The sequence below is a fragment of the Alligator mississippiensis genome, chromosome 7, assembly GCF_030867095.1.
Source record: "Alligator mississippiensis isolate rAllMis1 chromosome 7, rAllMis1, whole genome shotgun sequence".
Lineage (NCBI taxonomy): Eukaryota > Metazoa > Chordata > Crocodylia > Alligatoridae > Alligator > Alligator mississippiensis.
In genome coordinates this window covers 14,538,185-14,556,685 of record NC_081830.1, presented here as the reverse complement: position 1 = coordinate 14,556,685, position 18,501 = coordinate 14,538,185, and the positions used below count along the sequence as shown (strand labels likewise).

Sequence of the window (18,501 nt, the reverse complement as noted above, 5' to 3'; positions counted from 1 at the left end):
TGCGTAGACACCTGCTATAGTTGCAGCCTCCTGCCCAGGATGCTGGCCAGCTTCCTCACTGGAGACAGATCCATTTCATTCTCTGGCTGCTTCGTCCAATTTCTTTTCTCTTGTATGGTGTTAGCTACAGAGTTTTGTCTCTTATCCGTGATGTCTTATGATCGGTACTTAGCCATATCCAAACCTCTGCATTATACAGCCCTTATGAGTGACACATTTTGTTTGAACCTTGCAGCTGTTTCATGGATCACTGGATTTATAGTTGTCTCCATTGTATATCTCTTCCTTTTACGATTAACATTCTGTGGACCCAATCAAGTTGACCATTTCTTTTGTGAATATGCTGCACTGATTAAACTCTCCTGCAGTGACACCTATGAGATTGAATTTGTTGTTTTCAGTTTGGGCTGTGTGTTCCTCTTTCCCCCGTTCCTTTTGACTCTCATGTCCTATGTCTTCATTATCACCACCATACTGAGAATCCCTTCTACTACCGGGAGACAAAAGGCCTTTTCTACCTGTTCCTCGCATGTTATTGTAGTGACCATTTTCTACGGGACCCTAGCCACTGTGTATATGTGTCCACAAACCAAGTCCCTTAGAGCCCTGAACAAAATATTATCTCTTTCCTACACTGTGCTGACTCCATTGGCCAACCCTCTCATTTACAGCCTGAGAAACAAGGAAGTAAAGGCGGCTGTAAAGAAAGTTGTCTCTGTGTTAATGAATTGGAAAAGAATAGAACCATTTCTAATCTCCATTAGCAAGTTCAAGGAAAATGGAAATAATAGGAATCAGAGCTGGGGAAAATGAATGGCTCCTGGCCCTGCTCTTTTGGAGAATCCTAAAAAAATGGGAAATATATATATATTTCAGACCCTGTTCTAAAATGAGTTGACCTGACGTCATAGTGTTATAATTTCAAAATTGTTCTAAACAAGAATAGTGAATACGTTTTATTGTATGAGCATGTTTTGCTTCAAGCTTTGATACAACCACCATTTTCCTCAACCTAAGGCTCCCTACCCTTAGGCCTGGATCTAACTCTTCCTTTAGGTTGTAGACTGTGGGTGTGTGCATTGGCAGTTGCCAGGGAGTGACTGATGTGTTAAAAACCTAACCTCTTTTACACCTTGTTTGCACACTTGTATCCTAACCCTCAGACAGTTTAGTTTGTCCATAAAAATGTGCAGACACTTGAACAGAGCTTACAAGAACCTTGCTCCGTCTCTCTGTATCTGACATTTGTAAATATGTTTAATGTAATTCACCTCTGAAACTGTGACAATTCTCATTATGCCCTGATGAATGAGTGTCAGAATTACTAGAACGGAGGCTCTGGGTATAAACTATGACTAGCAGGAATGTGCATCTGATGTAACTACTGTTCCATGATTTATATGCTAGTATTAGTTTTTTTCTGGAGTGAATGAATATTTTCTTCCCTGCCTGAATATGGGATTGATACTACTGAACTAAAGGGGGAATTTAAGAACCCGAATGATCTAATATTGTGTTCCGATAATCCTAGGGAAACTGGTAATATTGAAAATCCCTATCAATTTTAAATTGGGAAGATGTCTTAGGCAGGCGTGGTGAATCTCCTCTGTGATATCTGCTTGCTGCTTATAGCCTTTACTAATAAATTTATACTTAGATTTTAACCCAACTCTATGACTTTTTGACCTGACTGCTATTTGGTTTTAACCACATGACCTATGGGACCGAGCTGGAGAAATTCCAGGGGGTGGGGGAGCTCACTTTTTCCTTTGTCCTGGAGCAGGCAGTTTTGGGGAAGCAGGGGAATCATTCTGTGGACACAGACAAGCTTCGACCTCTGGAGGGACGCTCCAGATGAGTACAGGCAGTCCTCAACCTACAACATTTTGAGTTACGTTTTGCACTTACAACATTTATAAATTGACACCCTGTTTCAACTTTATGACGTCAGGTTCAGCTTTACAACACTTGATCCGATGCAATGCCACACCAGCAAACAAGTTCACTGCATTTCATCTCCCTGGAGAATATCTGTCCAAACTTCCTTGGACACTTCCTTTAAGAAAGAAGACAAGGCTAGAAAAACCTGCAACCAAGACTCCTGAGAAGACTCCAGCCAAGAACCCTTCAAAAAGTCCAACCAAGAGACTTTCAAAAGTCCAGCAAGCTCACTTCAAAGAAGTCCTTCCAAATCAATATGATTGTTATTTACAATATAAATACATTGATGTAGCTATATTACTTGTCTATAATTGATTAAGTACAAAATTCTGGGGTATTTTCAGTGAAAATAGGGGATCGGGCCTTGGTTCAGGAATCGATCCCCCCATTTATAACAATGTTTCTTATGAAAAAATTGGTTCTGAGTTACAAAGTTTCGACTTAAGACACGGTTTTCAGGAACCAATTTTGTCGTAAGTCTGAGGACTGCCTGTATACTGTAAGTAGATATGGAAACTTAGCCTGCATATTAGGGTTAAGTGAACTTTTACCATGTTTTAAAAGGGTAATATTGAATGAGACTCAATGTATTCTATATTGCTCAAGGTGTTTCCTCTGAAACCCCTTGGTTTTCCTCTTACCCCATTCTCTCTCTCTCTCTCTGAACAATAAAAGGCTACCTGCGTGCAGCGTGCTGGCCGTGGATTCCTGAGGGGAGAGGCATTGGCAATGCATAGGGGGTGCATGCAGGTGTGCCCCCTTGAGAGAAGCACCGGCGGCAATTCCAGGTTTGCCACCGGCACTTCTGGTCTTGCTGCCAGCCTTTTGGTTATTGGCTGCTGGGGGACACCCCCCTCTACCCCCGGCTGGCAATTAGCTGCTGGTGCCCCCCCACCCCCAGTATTAGAAGGTACCAGTTGCCCATGGGGAGAGCGGTCAGACAGCCTTTATAACTCCCTTTGCTCGGCTAGCCAACATGGGCTTGGCTCTTTCCTTTCCTCTGGTACAGGAGGCTACTTTTGAATGCTTCAAGCTAAATGAAGCACCTCCATATACCATGGTGGGGCTAAGCACGCCCAAGGTGTGCAGGGTCTGTGCACCCCAGGCTGCACAGAGGCCTAACAGGGACCAGAGCCCGGGTGGTAGCAGTGATTACCCCCAGCTTGTGAGTATGCCCCAGGAAGGGGGTTAGCCACATGTAGGTGTCCCAGGGGAACTGGAGTTTTGGTTGGGCTCAGTGAGGCAGGTGTCTCAGTGTAGCATCACCCCACTTGTCCTGCCAGATTCTGTCTCCCACAGCTTTGGAGATGATTGCCAAGGACTCTGAAATCCCTCCTTCCAGAATTTCAGCATCCAGGGATGGAGTACATCAGCACTTGCTAACTTGAATACAACCAAGCAGATCAAAACCTGCCCTGAGGGTCTGCAATGATCTGACTCCAGCTCCCAGGAAGCAGCCCAGGAGCTGAAGCTGGAGCCCAGGTGCTGGGACAGGAGCCACCTGGTTGAAGCTGCTAGCCTGCCCATGAGGAACGGTGTCATGTGGCACAGCAGGGGCAGGAGCAGGAACAGCTTCGAATGAACTGTGCCTAGTGCAGCTGCCACCAGGGCAGGGCCGCTGCTGCTGCTCTGCACTTCTTGTCTCCAGCAGCAGCTCCTCCACTTGCTCCTGCCACACCGTGCCCCACCACTCCCAGCAGGTATACGGGGCTCCGGCTCCACAGCCAGCACTTGGGAGCTAACTCCACAGCCTCGCACATTGCAGTAGGTGCCAATCAGCTGAAACTTCTCACCAAGCAGGGTACAGTGGCATGCATTGTGGCAAGAGCTACTGCTGGAGGAGAGGGGGTCAGACCAGCACCCAGCTGCAGCTGCACCAGGAACAGCCCTGGCAGAAATTGCACACTGGCCAGGACCGAGCCCTGCAAGCACCAGTGGGAGCACAGCACAGGCTGCCCTGGTACAAATGGGCAGGGCATGGCCCCATGTAGAGCGCTGCAGGGCCAGCCACAGCCTAGATCCAGTCACTGGGTGGGCTGCATCTGACCCATGGGCCATATTTTCCCACCCTGATCAACCTGGTGTACTCAAAGACCATAGTGTTATGAACCATTCCTAAACACTGTATGGTTGCCTTAGTGAATTGTTTCCAGGGGTCCATAATGGCCTGCAACAGGATGGAGAATTAATGCTTGAAGCTGATGTACTCTGAGCTACAGTTCTCTGGGGGCAGGATGGGAGGGCGAGTGCCATTGATGGCTTCAATTTATGCCAGAAAATACATTTGAAGAATCCCAAGTATGACCCCCTGGGGGAATGCAGTGCCAGCACCTTTGGAATGACATAACTCACCACCTGAATGGCTGAGCTGGTCATGGCCTACCCCACCCTTTGGTGACAAATGAAAATAATCTATCGGGGGGTCATCAGCATCCTTATACTGGGGGGACATGGTTCTAAAGTGATGTGTCTAGCTCACTACAGATCTCCATATAGGTTACCCTACTGAAGTTAAAGTTCTTCTACCACCACCCATCACCCCAACTCTCCAGCTATGTCCGCTCCCACCAGTTGCCATGCCTAAACTTAAATCCCTATTCATGCCATTCTAGGACAGGGACCACTATGCAGAGGCCTAGTGGGGTCACATATTCAAAAGGCTCTGATGTTGCCACTCAGCTGTTCCTAAAAGCCTCTGGAGGATAGCGGTCAAGAGGTCTTGAAGAAAGCTTGGAAATTTACTTCTTGGACCCCTATCTGTGGAGCTTTCCTTTGGAACAAGGCAAAGCACTTCAGTCAGGACAGGACTATATCGTACAAAAGCACTTCATTTTAAAGGAGGATCTAAAATGATTCACATGTAACAGTTGTCCATTTCCAACACTTGTCCATACCCAACATTATTCCTTGATTATTTGTGAGGTTCATTCCAACGCAGTGAATTAATCTCAGATTCAACTAAATGAAGCACGTTTGCATGTTAAAACGTATTAATCCTTTGCCTTTGTTAGTTCTCCCACTGTCCGTCTAGAGCAAGCCTTAAATTGTAAAAAGAGCCCATGGGAGATTTCTGCCCTTAAGGGATGTTTGACTGGGTCTGGAAACCTCATCAGTTGTGGAGGTAATAATTAGTTCATAGTGAGTGACACAATGCTGGTCCTAATGCGAGTAGAGGTTGTTTTTCATCTGTCCTATCTTTGGGGGGTTTCCCTCCCCCAGGTTGTGCACTTGTTTCTATTTCTATCGTGGCTTAGCCTTTACAACAATTACTTGACATGGCCATCCATAGAAATTTCTGGAGTCTTATCACTTTGTCAAGGACTGGATAAATAATGATTCCAAGGAGAGCCTGACGTGGTGTAAAGCCTCTAACATACAAAAGGACAAAAGCATGGGTGAAGAACCTCAGCATCTTTCTCCAAATGCGTAGGTCTTTCAGCTGGGAAAAGTGTTGCATCTGAAATGCATCAGCATAGCACATTGACTATCGAAGTAATTCTTTGGTCTCCAGAAAGAAGAGAGAAATCATATCAGAGAATCCAGCTTTTCTTCACCGTTTTAAGGTAAAGAACCATTTGCCTCTGAATTTCTTCAACATTTTTATAGTATTATATTATTTTATATTATATTTTCTTCAAAATTATTATAATATCAGATTTGGATGGCTTACTGGATATGCAGTGAACATATGGACAGACAGAGAAATACAGCTAATTTGAGCATTCATGACTGAAAATGCTATGATTAAACCTGTTTCATAAAAATAATAGGTTGAATAGCTCTTTGTGCTACAGAAACATTACATTAGCTTTTATTAAACCTAATAGCCATTGATATGAAAATATATCATAGACATTTGGACATTTTACATATTACTTCACTTCCCAAAAGGATGCTGGCAAAGCAGGCACGGCCTTCTATATATAGTTCCTCAGCCTGACAAAGCACAGAGACTTCATACAACAAAATCCATTGGGTATTTATACCCAAAAGCTTGCAATGAAGAATTTTTCTATCTATTTGAGTTGGTCTAATAAAACATATCAGATTGACCCAAAGAAACTTCTCTCCATGGTGCACCAATTGTTGAGTCAAAAAGATTCCAGGACACTAAAAGACCTCGGGTCATAGGATTAGTTCTCATAGGAATGGTTACACTTTCATTTTATAATGTAAGGATTAATTAGAATTGTTATCTGGAGTTTCTGTCACATAAACTAAAATCCCTATAAACCTCTGATTACCTTTCTTAGAACCAGCTTTAAGAGGACAAAGAGCTTCTCCAGCACAACAATAGTTCATACACAAGGATAACTATGAATGGAATTAATGTTGTCAGTTGTGTTAATTAAAACATAGCCTTCCTAATTTATGCACAGAAGTTGCCCTGGTTAGAAGAACCATAGTTCTGCCCTATAGGTCTAGGAGGTGAAGACGAAGGATACGTGGTAAATTGTTTGGACAGCCCGTAGAACAGCTCTTCTATGTCTGTCAAAGAGAATTTTGCCTTACTTTTCTCATAATGATGTAGGTGGGACAATGGCTTCATTGAAGATAATCTACAAATGAATATCCTGGACTCTTCAGGTCCTAGGTGGAACCTGGCAAATCCTACCTGGATAGGTCATTTTCAGGCAAGATTAGACTCTTGAAAACTCAGGAGGTGGACTGATTCCTTGGCATTCAGAGTTTTCTGCTTTTTTCATTTTATTTTGCAGAGCTATATGGAAACTCTCTGATGCCATGGCAGATGCAGAAGTCAGAAATCAAACTTCCATCACCGAATTTATCCTCCTGGGCTTTGAAATTCTTCCAGAGTTGCAAATACTTCTCTTCCTGCTGTTTCTCATAATCTACCTTGCAACCATGGCTGGGAATCTCCTCATCATTGTGCTCATTATAACTGTTCAGCATCTGCACATCCCCATGTACTTCTTCCTGGGGAACTTGTCCTGCTTGGAGACCTGCTATAGCTGCACCCTCCTGCCCAGGATGCTGGCCAGCTTCCTCACTGGAGACAGAACCATTTCATTCCCTGGCTGCTTCATCCAATTTTTTTTTTCTTTGTTTTCTTGATAGTTACAGAGTGTTGTCTCTTATCTGCGATGTCCTATGATCGGTACTTAGCCATATGTAAACCATTGCATTATGCAGCCCTAATGAGTGACAGATCTTGTTTCAACCTTGCTGCTGGCTCATGGATAATTGGATTTATAGTTGCCTCCATTATGTATCTCTTCTTGATACGATTAACCTTCTGTGGACCCAATCAAATTGACCATTTCTTTTGTGACTTTTATGAAGTGATTAAACTCTCCTGCAGTGACACCTATGAGATTGAATTTGTAGACTACAGCCTTAGCTGTATATTTGTTTTGCCCCCTTTCCTTTTGACTCTCATGTCCTATGTCTGCATTATCACCACCGTAGTGAGAATCCCTTCCACTACTGGGAGATAAAAGGCCTTTTCCACCTGTTCCTCTCATATTACTGTGTTGACCATTTTCTATGGGACCCTAACTATTGTGTATATGCTCCCAAAAATCAATACCCTTAGAGCCCTGAACAAAATATTCTCTCTTTCCTACACTGTGCTGACTCCATTGGCCAACCCTCTCATTTACAGCCTGAGAAACAAGGAAGTAAGGGAGGCTGTAAGGAAAGTTGTCTCTGTGTTTATGAATTGTAAAGGAATGCAAACTTTCTTAAACTCTATGAGCAGGTTGAAGCAAAATGGAAATAACAGGAATCAGAGCTCTGGAAAATGAATGGGCCCTGGCCTAGGGGTTTGGGGCTATTCTAGAAGAAAGAGAACGTTTAGAGATATTCAATACATTTCACACCCTTTTCTAATGAAGGGATGACCCTGACACCCCAGTGTAAATGTTGAAATTGTTCCAGATAAGTTAATGAATTTTTGTTGTATGAACTGTCTGTGCTTTAAGCCAGTACACATCCATTCTCTGCTACCTGGGACTTGAGGGTGCTTCAGTACAGGGCTAGCTGGCAGGCACCCCACACATTGTAGGACCCCTGGGTGAGTCTACATGTGCAGTTTAATGCATAGTAGCCAATTTTACTATGCATTAAAAAGTCACTTAAAAAATAATGGCACTATGCCAATGTGTAGTAAAATAGGCTACTGTGAATTGTCACTTTATAACCATGCACATTCATTACAGTGCATTAAGGCAGCCTAATGCACATTAATTTGTACCTGCCATTAGAGGTACTCAATTTAATGCACATTAGAAAAAACATCTAAGTGCACATGTAGATGTATCCCATGTCCCAGCCAGCTGCCGCAGCATCTCCATATGAGTTGCTGCAGAGGTTTTTACTCTGCAACAGGGAAGTGTATGCACTTATATTTCTGAGTACTGTCCTGCTGTGGAGTAAATTAGTTTCTCCAACCTAAAAGAGGCACATGTGTAGATGCCAAAATATTTACTGTGTGGCTAATTTAATCTACTGCACAGTAAACCTCTTATGTAGATGTTCCCAGTCAGCCTGTGCATGGACAGGTATCCAGGTGTAGCTGATTTGACAAAAGCCTAATCTCTCTTACTTATTGTTCACATGCTTGTACCCTGAGTCTCAAACAGTTTAATTTGTCCAGAAGAATGTCCCGAATGGACTTGAACAGAGTTTTACAAGAACATTACTCCATCACGATTTCACTGCCAAATAGTTTGATTATAAATATGTGTTTCACTTACTTCACAGATGTACCTGTGTCCCTATATGCTAGTCGGTGGTGAATGACTGACAGATTTACCACAACAGAGACTTTGGGTATAAACAGTGGCAAACAGGAATTTGTAATGGATGTAACTGCTGTTCCATGATTAACATACCAGTCTTATAAATATACTAGCAAATTGCCCGTCAAGAATTGCCCACGTCCCCCAACCCACCGCTTTGGGTCTGACCCCACTCCCCACTCTCCCGCCTCCCCAATTCAGATCCGACCCCATCCCCTGCTGCTTTGAGTCTGCCCCCATCTCCCTTTCCTGCCCCCAGTTCAGGTCCAGCCCCACTCCACCCCAACCCTCCTGGTTCAAGTGTGACCCCAATCCACCCCCTCCCCCCGGTTCGGGTCTGACCCTGCCCCCCCCCCCCGGCTTGGATGTGATGCCACCTCCATGGTTCAGGTTTGATCCTGGTCCCCCCTCCCCACTGCTTCAGGTCTGGGATACAAAGAAGAACTGACATCTCTTTCAACTCTTGGGGCATGTCCAGATGAGTGTGGACATTTGATTCCCCTGGGACAAGTGCCACATGCACTTTGGTGCCTCACAAGTTACCCCAGGGCTGGTAGGGGAGGCTGGGGTCAGCACTGTGCTGGCCCCAGTAACCTGACCAGGGGTCCTGGGGGCTTCCTGGGGCTGCAGCCACAGAAATGCTGCTGGGTGCAGCCTGGACAGCAGCTGCAGCATGACTCGGGGTGCCCCATCTCCACTTTTCAGCAGCACATGCTACCCGAGCGTGCACTGCTCTGGTTTTCTTTGCTTTTCTGTGGGGGAAAAAAAGCAAAACCCCAAAGCAGTGTGCACACAGGCAGTAGGCCCTTACAGCATGGAGAATGCCTGACTGTGTGGTATGTGGCACTGCAGACATGTTTGCAGTGCTACATACTGCACAGCCACACTCATCTGGATGTGTCCTTGGTGTCTATTTGGACCTGGGAAATGAATATCGCTCGTACTCCACTCTGCTTCAGACCCTGAGTCCCACACATCATCTGCATCACCCCACATCTACAGCAGTGACAGTCTGACACACAAGGCTGTGGAGGAGGACATTGCATGAAACGTAGGAGGTAGCAGGTAGGGATCTGCAGACCTCAGGATCACTCTATTAGGGATGCTAGAAATGACATGCACAGGGCAATAAGTTCAGGCTGTTCCTTAACTGTCTGCCCTGCATCATGAATAACTCTTGTGCTATCCATACTAGCTACAGCATGTGTATGGAGGGAGCCCTTGCGGTCATTGCCTGGCTTGTTGCCTTTTCTAAGGAGGGCACTATGTCAGCCTTTTTCTAGAAAGGCTTGTCTGCCTCCCACGACTTCGGATATATGATTGCCAAGTGCTCTAAAATCCCCCCTGCCCAGCCTTTCAGCATCCAGGGATGGAGTTCATGAGGATCTGCTGACTTCAATACAACCAAGCAGACCAAAACCTGCCCTGTCTGCCATAAACCCATCCCCAATGTTTCCCTCTTGCTTATTTTGTGGGCACCTGTGACCTGAGGACACCACACCCTGCCCAAAACAATACCAAGTAGCATGATGTGCAATTTTTGCTCACAGACCAGCTGCTCATATTATAGGAGAATTACTCCAGGTGTCTGCCATACAGCCTCATGAGCCAGGGGAGGAGCACATATCTTGGGTACCCAAGAAATGGACATTGCAGGTTGAGAAATATATTCACTCTTTCCAGTACTGTTTTAGCACTGGCATGAGCAAGCACTCATCCCATTGACAAAGCATCAACATTGTGTACCCAAAGACTATAGTGTAATGAACCCTGCCTGTACATGGTATGGCCGGCCTAGGTGAATTATCTCCAGGGGTCCATAATGGCTTGCAACAGGATTAATAATTAACACTTGAAGCTGAGGTACTCTGAGTTACAGTTCTCTGGACACAGGATCGTAGGGTGGGTGCCATTGATGGCTCCACTTCAAAATGGGAAGCTCATCTGGGCAAATCCAGGTCTGATCCCCTGGAGGAAATGCAGTGCCAGCACCTTCTGAATGTAATGATTCATCTCCTGAATGGCTGATCTGGACATGGACTTCCCCACATTTTGGGAACAGATTAAAATCTATCAGGGTGTCATCAGCACCCTTATATTAAGGGCATGGTTCTAATGTGATGAGTCTCAAAACAGATCTCCATGCAAGTAACCCTACTAAAGTTGAAGTTCTCTGACCAACAGCCATCACCCCAGGCCTTGAGCAAAATCATCTCCAACCAGTTGCCACTCCTAAATTTAAACCCCTATTCATGCCATTCCACAAGAGGAACCACTGAACAGGGGCCTGGTGGGGTCAAAGATTCACCATGCTCTGATGTTGCCACTCAGCTGTTCCTGCAACCCTTTGGAGGAAGGTAAAGAGACCTCCAAGCAAGCTTGGAAACCTACTTTCTGGACCCCTATCTGTGGAGCACCTCGGTAGCACTCTCTCCAGGATAATACAAGTGCTTCGATTGGTATGGGACTGTATGGTACAAAACCATTTCATTTTAAAGGAGGATCTAAAGTGATTCACGTGTAACAGTGGTCCATACCCAACTTTATTCCTTGATTATTTGTCATGTTCTTTCCGATGCAGTGAATTAGTCTCAGATTTAACTAAATGAAGCATGTTTGCATGTTAAAATGTATTAATTCTTTGCCTTTGTTAGTTCACCCAGTGTCCTTCTAGAGCAAGTCTGAAATTGTAAAAATAGCCCATGGGAGATTTCTGCCCTTAAGGGATGTTTGACTGGGTCTGCGAACCTCATAAGTTGTGGAGGTGATAATTACTTCATAATCAGTGACACTATGTTGGTCCTAATGAGACTAGAGATTTGTTGTGGGTTTTTTTCTTTTTATTTGCTATCCATTTCATCCTGATATTTCAAGCTGCCAACCCTTACTCTCTCTTTTTGTTTTTTTTTTATTTGTTTGTTTGTGGGGGTTTGGTTTTTTGAGGCTATGTAGTTAGTACTATTTATACTATGGCTTAGCCTGTACAAAAATTATTTGACATGCCCACCTGTGGAAATGTCTGCAGTATTATTACTTTGTCAAAGACAGGATAAATAATGATTCTAGGGGAAGCCTGACAGTGTGAAGCCTCTAACATACAAATGGACAAAAGCAGGGCTGAACAATATCATTTTTTCTGAAAATATATACATGTCTCTTCTGGGAGAAACGATGCATCAGAAATACATCAGGAGAGCAGATTGACTACAGAAGCAATTCTTTGGTCTCCGGAAGGAAGAGGGAAGGCATCACATCAAAGAATCCAGATTTTTTCACTTTTGTAAGGTAAAGAACCATTTTTTTCTTCTTTTCTTCAAATAATACAGTATCGGATTCAGGATGGGTCACTGGATAGGTATGTAAACAGATGGAGAGCTATAGAGAGAGATCTAATTTGGCCACTCATGGATGAAAATGCTATAATCAAACCTGTTCCATAAAGTAATATTCTGAATAGCTCTTTGTGCTACAGCATCATTAGATTACCTTTTTTATTCCAACGTATAATCAATATTATAATATATCATAGGCTTTTGGACATTTTTACCTATTACTTAACTTTTTTAAAAAGATAAAGATTTCTTTTCAAATTTAACCCATATCCCAGGACCCAGAGAAAATGAATAAATGAATAAATTATTTCAATATTTATATACATTAGTACATGAAAAAATAAACACTTGCATATTTCATGTGCATGAAAATATCCATCCTTCAATTTCTATTTTCTTAAAGGCAGTTTCTTAGTTTCAGAACATTTTAATTATGTAAAATGTGATACAAGGAAAATAACTTATCAAGGTGTGACATTTATTAGAATTACAGGAATGTCAAGAAATGTGATCTCAGACAGAAAAAGAAATATAGTTATATGATTGCATTTTAGAAGTTTAAAGGAATAACTATTTCACATTAGATTAAAATGCGAGTTTAAAAAAAACAACTCAGAATAAAACAAGCTCTCATGATAATATTCAAATAATCCTGAGGAACTCTTGTTGGAAATTATCTGGATTCCAATACTAAATTATGGCTCCTTAGCGTAGCTTCAGTACCTTAAGTTTTGGATCTCTCAGACATGAAGGATTGACAGTAATAGTACAAATGATTTTTAGAAACTAAACGTTGAAAAGAGCTGGACAAAAATTTCTCCTATCCATCAGTTTCTAGCAGAAAATGGCCTTCACAAAATATCCACTTTATCAAAATGGGCACGTGATAGACTCATAGGAACTGGAAGGGACCTCAAAAGTTGTTTGATAAAATTGCCTGCACAAATGCAGGAATGCTGCTTCTAAATGTACTCCCTCCCTCTCTTTCACACGTTTGTATTTCCTTTCATACCGAATATATATTTTGTGATATAAAATAAACTGCAGTCAATGGAAAGATTTCTGATCATTTGAATGGGCTTTCTTAAGAGTGTTAATACTTGTTAAATTCTCAGAGTCTCTTCTGAATCCCATTACAAGAAACTTGCTAAAAGTTTTCCCTGTCCGTTCAGCCGTATGCACTAAATAAATGTGCAGATGACAATTATGTGTTGCCTCTTGATGTAAGAGGTCACTCACCACCTGAGTCAGTCTGTTTTCTTTCCCCGGGGCCCAGAGGGTTTGCCTCATGAAAAACCATGACAGCTCCAGATTTTTAGCATAATCTTGGAACCTGATTTTAAAAGAATCAAAATGACCTTTCAGACCATCTTCCTATTTTAGCCATAAATCTAATCCACCAACCCTTCTTTCTTTCCTTCAGCTTTGGGTGCTCTACAACGGTGAGCTGTGTACCCATGACAGGTTATTATTTTCTTATTGCCCAGGGAATTACCCCAACCAGATCATTATCCGTGCATGTTAAAGGGATGCCATGGGTGGCACTGAAAAGCTTTTTGGCCTAACCCAAGAGTGGTGTTTCAAGGTAGCCAAATAACTTATTTACTTTTCTTTGGATTTGGTAACATCCTACATTTCAATGCCATCTTTCTATGACGTGTTTTTGGTCTTTGGGGCAATTACCTCTGCTAAGCAGTGGACCACGGTTTCAGTCAACCCCACACTGAAGCAGCAGCCACTGATACTGCCTTGCATGATATTTCCATTCAGGATGCTCAGGCGTCCAGTTGCATCTCTGATTTTTAGCCTGGCATGCAGAACCTGTGTAATGAATCTTCTACGCTCTCTTCTCAGCATTGTTCCTATGTTTCTAGAGTGAGTGTCAGTGCTGACACAGAAGTACATATTTTGCTTTTCAGTCCCATTTTTTATAACTAGCATGCGTTTCTGGAAAAGACAAGACATTATTTTTTCTCACAGAAAAAAAAAATCCTTGCATTTAAACCAAAGTCATGACTTTTGGAGCCTGAAAAAAGTGTTCCTGCCACTTGTAAATGGCAGCATTTTCTAATGAAGTAACAGAGTATCCTAATAATCAGAAAAGAAGAAAACTATCCGTCTGCTAATGGAGAAGGAGTAGGGAGATTCTGACTCAGAATCTATTCATTATCTTCATGGTGCACCGATTCTTGACTCAGGAAGATGCCACGACACTAAGAAGCCTATGTTCATATGATTAACTATGATAGATTATGGAGACATTTTCATTTTATATTGTAAGGATTTATCAGAATTATCTGGAGTTTCTGAAATATAAACTGAAAACTATTAACCTTTGATTACTTTTCTTAGAGCCAGACTCTAGATCAAAACCAGCTTCTCCAGCACAGCAGTATTTTTTTTAACAAGAAAGCTTGTGAATGGACTGAATGTTGTCAGCTGTTCTAATTAAAACACAGACTTCATAATTTATACACTGACACCGCCCTGATTAGAAGAATCATAGTTCTGCCCTACAGTGTTAGGTGAGGACGTAGTGTTTAGACATCCTGTAAAACTTTTTTTTTTTTTATCAAAAAGATTTTTGCCCTTACCTTTTCTATAATGGCATTAGTGGGACAATCGTTCACTGAAGAGTATCTAGAAATGAATATGCTGAACTATTCTTCTCCTAGCTGGAAAGTCTACCTAGAAAGGTCATTTTCAGGCAAGATTAATCTCTTGAAAACTCGGGAGATGGACTTATTCTATGGCATACAAAGGTATCTGTTTTTTTAATATAATTTTGCAGAGCAGTATGGAATTTCCCTGCTGCCATGGCAGATGCAGAAGGAGGAAATCAAACGTCCATCACTGAATTTATCCTCCTGGGATTTGAAATTCTTCCAGAGTTGCAAAAACTTCTCTTCCTGCTGTTTATCATATACTACATTGCAACCATGGCTGGGAATGTCCTCATCATTGCGATCAGCATAGCTGTTCAGCATCTGCACACCCCCATGTACTTCTTCCTAGGGAACTTGTCAGGCCTGGAGACCTGCTATACCTGCACTTTCCTGCCCAGGATGCTGGCCAGCCTCCTCACTGGAGACAAAACCATCTCATTCTCTGGCTGCTTCATCCAATTATTTGTCTTTGTCATGTTGTTAGTTACAGAATGTTTTCTCTTATCCGTGATGTCTTATGATCGGTACTTAGCCGTATGTAAACCATTGCATTACGCAGCCCTTATGAGTGACAGATTGTGTTTCAACCTTGCAGCTGGCTCATGGATCAGTGGATTTATAATTGTCTCCATTGGATATCTCTTCTTGTTATGACTAACCTTCTGTGGACCCAATGAAGTTGACCATTTCTTTTGTGACTTTCTTGCGGTGATTAAACTCTCCTGCAGTGACACCTTTGAGGTTGAACTTGTAGTTTTCAGTCTTGGCTGTATAGTACTTGCGCCCCTATTCCTTTTGACTCTTGTGTCCTATGTCTGCATTATCACCACCATACTGGGAATCCCTTCCACTACCGGGAGTCAAAAGGCCTTTTCCACCTGTTCCTCACATATTGTGGTGGAGACAATTTTCTATGGGTCTGTAACTGTAGTCTACATGTTCCCAAGAACCAACACCCTTAGAGCCCTGAACAAAATATTGTCACTTTTCTACACTGTGCTGACTCCATTGGCCAACTCTCTCATTTACAGCCTGAGAAACAAGGAAGTAAAGGAAGCTATAAGGAAAATTGTCTTTGTGTTGATGAATTGGAAAAGATTGCAAACATCCCTAAACTCTATTAGCAGCATAAGGAATTATTGAAATAACAGAAATCAAAGTTGTGGAAAATGAATGGTTCCTGGCCCAGGTATTTTGGGAAATTTTAGAAGAAAGAGGAACTTCAGAGAGATTCAATACATTTCACACCCTGTTCTGAAGAATGGATTGTCCTGACACCACAGTGCTCATTCTAAAATTGTCCCAGATAAGGATAGTGAATGGATTTTGCAGGATGACTTCTCCATGTTTCAAGCCAGTGTACACTCATTTTCTTCATCCTCAGGCTTCCTACACCTACGCCCAGATAGAAGTTTCTCATTAAGTTGTACACAATCAGCACATGCATGGGTTGTTATCGAGCAGTGGTTGATGTGGTAGAAACCTAACCTCTTTTACTTAGTGGTCATAGACTTGTATCTTAACTCACAAACAATTTAGTGTTGTTTTTTATTAAAGCAGGATGTCAGAAATGTAGTATGCACCCATTGTCTTCAACCTTAGACTTCCTACACATAGAAGTCTCCCTGTGTGCATGGGCTGTTATCAAACAGTGGCTAATGTGGTAAAAACCTAGCCTTGCTTACTTATTGGTTACTGTCTTGTATCCTAACCCCAAAACTATTTTGTTTGCTCAAAAGAATGTCAGAAAATGATGTGAGCACATCCAACAAGAGCCTTACTCCATCTCTAGCTCACTGACAAATAGTTCATTTGTAAATGTGTTTCACTTAATTCACATCTTTATACTGCCCTGGTGAAAGAATGACAGAATTACATGAATGGAGGCTTTGTGTATAAACAGTGACAATCAGGAACTCATAACTGATGTAACTGCTGTTCCATGAAAAACATACTAGTCATATATCATTTCTTTTTCTTGCTGAACCTGGGAATTATACTGCAGAGCAAAGGGAGGAATTTAGGAAGATGAATTATCGGCTGTTGTGTTGAGCTCCTCATAAGAAAAGTGATAATGATGGGAATGCCCAATTATGCATTATTATAAATGGGGAAGAGGTCATTGACAGGCATAGTGAAGCTCCTCTGTTTTATTTGCTTGCTTTTTGTAGCCTTCAATAATACACGTGTACTGAGATTGTAACCCATGTTTGTAGTGTTGTTCTCAAATGCTATTTTACATTGCATATCTAGCTAATTCAGGGGCTTTCAAAAGTTCCAGCTTTCAGGGGGAATCCCAACACCCTGTGATTTGAAAGCAAGAACAGTTTTGCATTAAGGAAGAGTAGGAAACCACAGGATTATGCGTATTCTTCCTAGCTCAACAACAAGCTTTCTCTAGAATTCATCACAATATAAATAGGGTGACATTTTACAATTTTGACAATTTTCACAATTTGCACAATATAAATAGGGTGACAATTTTGAGTACTATTTCTTATTTCTATGTGTGTTCATCTTTTGGCCATGTGCAGGGCACTTGCAGCACTTTTTTTCCCACATAACCCTGTCCTTGAATGCATACCCCAGTCCATATGGATGACTATGCATCATTAACTATAGTCACTGATGGTGCATGGCCACTAGCTGCCAAAGCACACACTCCTTGCACATGTGTAAACTTAAGACACCTGCAAACGAATTTGGCCAAAACCCACATTAGCAAAGACCTAGCACAGACATCAAATGCATGAGTCCATTAACTGATTCTGGAGCTACTAACAGACCTGTAGCAAGGGAGGTCACCACACTGTTAAACAAGCTGTTGTGGCATAAGAAAGTAGGGAGCTACATTTATATTTCGAAGTGAGCAGCAGATACTCAGTTAACATCTTTAAAAGCTGGGAATACTACAAAAACACGCATAAGGAAATAAGGAAGTCTCCCTTATGGTCTTTTTTTGCTATCTAAAAGATACAAATCTTAACAAATACACTTTTCTGGCCCAGAAGAGATCTGCTTTAATCCAGTTTGTAAAGTTTCAGTGAAAAAAAGGATTTTAATTAAAACCAGTCAGGGATCATTTACTGGAATGTTAAGATTAGGATTATCAGCCAGCTATCAATAGCAGGTATAGGCTGTGAGAAAATTTGGGAACTTCTTTGTGACACCTGGTGAGCTGTTTTCTGGCAGGGCTGTTTGGAGGACCCCCTGCTTTGGAGACCATGAGCCTGACCAAAGTCACTTCATGGCAGTCCAGATCCATCCCATCAGGTTGTGCTTTTCCTCAGCTATTATTCTTGCTCTGTCAATTGATCAATACTCTTCTCACATTAGTTGGAATGACTCATCTGTCTACGTTCTTTTACCCATCCACCCCTATTAAAAATTTGTTAACACCCCAAATTTAGTCTCAGAAGCAAAAATGTATTTTTCCTCCCCAAAACTCAATAACTAGGGCACTCCTATGGGAAGCTAAAGGTCTTAGGACCCAGTTGCCCATCATCTAGGGCAGTGGTGCCCAGTGCCCACTTTTTTACCCCTTGAGAATGGATGGAAAATGCTCACTCCATCCACAGTGCAGATCCAGCCTAAGGCTGGGCCCAATGCAACCACATGTGGGCATCAGGAAGTGGTCGAGCCCTGATGGGGAGGTGGTCTGGCCCCAATCCAGCTACATGGTTGAGAAGGGAGCATGGTCTGGCCCCAGTTTTGCCATGTGACATGGACAAGGCATGACCCAACTCTGATCTGGCCGTGTAGTATGGGAAATGGGTAGGGGGAAGTAGCAGCGGTCTG

At 42.4% G+C, this 18,501-nt stretch overlaps 1 pseudogene; it reads left to right on the top strand.

Annotated features, from left to right (window-relative positions):
- The first annotated feature begins 7,046 nt into the window (after positions 1–7,046).
- LOC102569817 (olfactory receptor 6B1-like) lies at positions 7,047–7,535 on the top strand (annotated as a pseudogene).
- Positions 7,536–18,501: the final 10,966 nt, after the last annotated feature.